Genomic DNA, 5,596 nt, shown 5'->3' on the forward strand with positions numbered 1-5,596 from the left:
TCTCTTTCTCTCTCTTCGCAATGACAACCCTTTTATCATCCAGCTCCTCTGTTCCTCAAATTCTTCCTTCCCCTTATAAATATCAAACCACCTCCTCTATCCACCTGCTAGTGGAAGGAAGAGGTTGCTCCACCTGGCGATCCACCTGGCCATCCAGCCTCCGAGAGATCCACCTGGAGATCCACCTGCAGAGTCTGTGCGTCCACATGCAACGCCAGCTGCATCGCGAATACTGGCGGGACGTTATCGTATGCAGTGTTGTGCAACTTTTATTTACACTACTCGAATGAGCGGAGAGGAAGAGGCTGGATGAATGAGGGAGACAGAACAGACAGACAGAACAGACAGACAAATAAATAAATAAAAAGAAAGTAAGAGCGACCGGCCAGCAGGTCCGCCGAAGGAGCGCGGGGCACAGAACAGCTGACTCTTTGTCCACAACAGCAGATCCCATTTTGGCGGGAAAATCCGACGGAGAAATTCCCTTCCGTATTTAGTGGCTGTAATTCGATTGCCAACCTCTCTCGGATAATAGGATTTTAAGGTCGATCTCCAGGGTCCATTTTCCTATCTCGTTTCTTTTTTCTTTTTTTTTCATCGTTTTGAGGATGGGGAGAGATTTGTGGGGAAGGAGAACCATGTCTATAAGGGCGAGGATTGAAAATTTCCCTTCTTTTTCGTGAGTTCGGTGTTTGATGGACGGGTTAGGGGGAGGGGAGGGGACAGGAGTGGGGAGGGGCTTGAGACTAGAAGATAGGAGTAGGGGTGAGGGATTGGGATAGGGGAGGTTAGCGAGGGGGGGGGGAGGGGATGTCCGTGTTTTAAGGGTGACGTCATTGTGGCATTAGAACGCAGGCGGCAGACGTCTGGGGTTCGTTTGTTTATGATTTCTGCTTGACTGTTCTAACGTTTATTCCTTCCCTTTTCTATTTGTTTCGCCAATTCAATATTTCTGTTAGTTTTCTTCCCTTTCTCGCTCTGTCTTTCAGTCTCTATCTCTATTTATCTATCTGTGTATGTATGTCTCCCTCTCTCTCTCCCAGAGAGTAAGGGCCATCTCCCCTCCCCCCCGCCCCCCTCCTCCCTCTCTTTCGTTACACATCTGAAAGAAAACGTCCACCACCACATAATGAGGCACTCGAGTCTTCCTCACATTTTATGAGGCTGTTATGTTGACTGTCCTGTTGGCTGTTTGGGAAGGACATGTTGGTTGTCGTAGTTTATGTGAGTTGGTCGTTTTCGGCGTCTTGTGCCGTGTGGCCGAGGAGGGCATGTTATCTGCCGTTCTGTTTACGTCTTGTGTGGCCTTTTGTTGTATGCATCTAGCTGCTGTGTGTATATGTGTATACACGTTTACATACATACATACATATATATATATATATATATATATATATATATATATATATATATACATATATATATACATATACATATACATATATACATACATATATATATATATATACATATATACATTTGTGTGTATATATATATATATATATATATTTATTTATATATATACATACATAGATTTGTTTGTATATATATGTATATATATATATATATATATATATATATATATACATACATACATACATATATATATATATATATATATATATATATATATATATATATGTATGTATATATATGTATATGTATATATATATGTATATATATATGAATAAATGTGTATATATATACATTTATATATATATATATATATATATATATATATATATATATATATATATATATATATAGACACACACACACACACACACACACACACACACACACACACACACACACACACACACACACACACACACACATATATATGTGTGAGTGTGTGTGCGTGTGTCTATATATGTATCAGTGTGTGTACTTTTACAAGAATAGTTAGGACGCAAAGCCTAGCCTGATCCAGAGTCAATAGCTCGGCGTAACAGAGAGAAACGGGCAGCCCTGACGTGCTTAAGGAGCCCAAAGGAGGAGAACAATCGGTTGGCAGCCCTGTCGGAGCGTGAGTCACAGAGGATCTCACAGGAGTCTTGAAAGCCTTAAGCTCCCCTTCAAGGCTTGAGTGGGGAGGTTGCGACCCTCAGAGGGGAGGGAAGGGGAGGGTGGAGTAGGAGGGGGGAGGGGGAGGGGAAGAGACAGGCTGCGGTGACATGTCTGACCGATACCTTACATCAAAGAAGGAAAAAAAAAAGAGGGAGGGAAGGAGGGTGGGAAGAAGAGACGGAGGGAGGGAGGGAGGGAAGAAGGGACGGAGGGAGGGAGGGAGGGAGAAGGGAGGGGGACGAATACGAGGATGGAGAGAAAGAGAGTGGGAAGGGGGAAAAGGTTCTAAAGGAGAGAATTAACAGAATATAGGGATATGGGAGAGAGAGAGAGAGAGAGAGAGAGAGAGAGAGAGAGAGAGAGAGAGAGAGAGAGAGAGAGAGAGAGAGAGAGAGAGTGTTTGCCAATCTTATTAGCTCTCCCCTCGGCAGAATAGGGATCTGCTCTTATCACTGGGAAATCACCCTACGGGACAATTACACAATTTGCATGGGATCTGATAGTTCAGCCTCAGCAGGCCCTTGGGTATGCAGGAGGGGGGGGGGGGCGAGAGAGGGAGGGGATGGGGGAGGTAGAGGGCATGGGGCACAGAGGAGAGGGGGGGAAGGGGGAGGAGAGGGTTGAAATAGGGGAATTGTCAAGGGTTTGAGCTTCTTCTTCTTTGTGTCTCCATTGTGGTATTCCCCTCCCCCTCCAGCCCCCTATCCTTACCCTCCTCCCTCCCCTCCCTCCCTCCCTCCCTTCCATCACAATCACACACACACACACAGATCTTCTCCATGTTCAACCCCCCACCCCTTTCCTCCCCTCCCCCCACCGCCCCGCCCCCGTCGGCTCTCTCCATTCAACCACCGCAGGTCCTCGTGGTGTCTTTGTTTGTTTGTGCCGCTGTTTTATTGTGTCCTTTGGGGAATACGCGATCGGCGACGTAGAGGGGGTCTGAGGGGGGGTGGGGTCTGTTTGACATGGTCGTTGTCATTGTCGAAATATCTTGTTGTGGCCAGGAGGGGGAGGGGGGAGGGAGGGAGGGAGGGGGGGGAGATGACGGGGTAGTCGGTTAGGGGTGGGGGTGGGGGGTAAGGGGAGGGGGGAAAGGAAGATCGACGGGGGCAGGTCAGATGCTGTAACGACGTCCGTGGCTCGAGCGTGGTCTATATTTTTCTGTTCATTTTCATTTATTAGCATCCTCTTCTTCTTCCTCCTCGTCACCATCGTCACCATAACCCCTCACCATCATCATCATAATCACCACCACCACTATTTTCCTGCAACCCTTCCCTTTATTTATCACCACCACCGTCGATATTGCAATAACTGCAGGAGCGACTGATATTAATATACTAGGATTCTTTGTAGCTTCATCATAATGGTTTTATTGACACCGATATCGTCTCTGTTGCCGTAGTCTCAAGGATACCACTTCCCACAGCAACTGAAAACCTAAGTAAAGACAAGCCACGTATCATAATTACTAAAAATAACACACACTCTGTGACACCGACGCGGCCAGACATCCAGATTCACAGAAAATGGCACTCTTTACCGAACAGCAAAACATGATACCCGGAATATATAGATAAAAGATAGAAATGATCTAGATACAGATTCCCTCCCGCCTTAGAAAGAAAATCATGATAATAATTCAGACAAAATACAGACCTGCAATGTTACAGATTTCAAGAAAATAAATCATGGCTGTTTCGTGTGTGTCAGTCGCTCCGAGACTCGAGGAAATATATCATTTTTTTACGTCCCTTTGACATGACATCAAGTAGTACTCGAGGTTTCATAAATAACACTCGATAGCTTATCTCATTTCTGAAACCTTCCTCATATTATCTTCTTTTTTTCATTCCCGGGACGAAATCGGATTAATTTGATATATTGCGATGCGTTTGCTTCCGCTTGTGATTCGACATCTATAATCCTTTTTTTTTCTTTTCTTTTCTTTTCTTTTTTTACTTCTATTTTTTCTTCTTTGTAGGGGAGAGGGGTGGGGTGCGTGAATAAAAGGTAGGTTATAGCAAGTTATAGAAAAGAGAAGGAGAGGGAGAGGAAGGGGGGGAGGAGGAAGAGGAGGAGGAGGGGGAGGTGGCGTGAGATTCTCATTCGATTTTTTCTGTCTTTCTTTCTTTCTTTTTTTTCAAAGCGAACTTGATATGCAAATCCGGATTAGATGAGATTGAGTAAGAGGATCATGGGAATTCGCGGAATATTGTCTCTTTTTATGTGTTTCTTTTCCTGTAAAGGTGGGGGGGGGGGGTAAGAGGGGAAGGGGAAGGGGAGGTGGAGAGGGGAAATGGAGAGGGAGAGGGGGAGAGGGGGGGAAGGAAAAGGGGACGGGCGGAGGGAGATGGAGAAGGGGAAGGCAAAAAGGAAATGAAAAGAAAAGGAAGAGAGATTGAGGCGAGGAAAAAAGAGACCAAGAAAGAGGGGGGGGAAAGGGAAGAGGAGAGGGGAAGTGAAAGAGAAAATAGGAGGAGGAGAGAAGACGAAAGAGGGAGAAGGAAGGGTAGTATGAAAGAGGGAAGATAGAGAAAAGAGCGGAGACGATGGGGGAAGGAAGACGAAATAGACGTGACAAAGGGAAGGAGGAGGAGGGGAGGGGACGGAAGGGAGAAGAAGAAAGGCGAAGTGGAGAGGAAAAAAGGAAGAAGGAAAAGAGAAAGTAGAAAAGGAAGAACGGTGACGAAGGTAAAGGAGAAGAAAGTGGGAAGGGAGGGGGGCGAATAAACGAAAAGACGAGGAAGAGATAGAGATGAGGAGGAGAAGAAGAAAAAGAAAAAGAAGAAGAAGAAGAAGAAGAAGAAGAAGAAGAAAAAAAAAAGAAGAAGAAAAGGAGAAGGAGGAGAAGAAAAAGAAAAAGAAAAAAAGAAAAAAGAAGAGAAATAGAAAAAGAAAAACAGAAGAAGGAGAAGAAAAAGAAAAAGAAAAAAAGAAAAAAGAAGAGAAATAGAAAAAGAAAAACAAGAAGAAGGGGAGTAGATGAAACTAAGGAAAGAGAGGGAAGGAATGAATGGGATTAGAAAGGAGGAAGAAGGAGGGAAAGGGAGGGGGTAGGGGGAGAGGGCGAAGTTGTCCCTCGCGCCTTCTGTGCTTCTTTTGTTGCGTCGAGAGAAAAAGGTTATTTGCCCTCATTCGTAGCCAGCCAGAAATAACAAATTCGTGTTTCCTTCCTTCCTTGGGATTGAATGTTTTCAATATTGATTTGTTCTTTCTTATATTGTCTTGTTTTCCCTTTTTTTCAATATATTTTCTCGATTTTATCTTTTCCTTTTTTTCTCAATATCCAATCTCTCTCTCTCTCTCTCTCTCTCTCTCTCTCTCTCTCTCTCTCTCTCTCTCTCTCTCTCTCTCTCTCTCTCTCTCTCCTTACTCTTTCTCTCTCTCTCTCCCCCTCTCCCTCTCCCTCTCCCTCTTGTTTCATCCCTGATACCAATCTTCCATTTTGAAAACTTGTCCCTCTCGAAAGTGACGAAAACTTTCTCTCTTTCTCTCCGGGAAATTGGAAGATTCGCTTGTCCAG

Source organism: Penaeus japonicus, unplaced genomic scaffold (assembly GCF_977035675.1).
Source record: "Penaeus japonicus unplaced genomic scaffold, GWHDUDI00000001_assembly GWHDUDI00000033, whole genome shotgun sequence".
Taxonomy (NCBI): domain Eukaryota; kingdom Metazoa; phylum Arthropoda; class Malacostraca; order Decapoda; family Penaeidae; genus Penaeus; species Penaeus japonicus.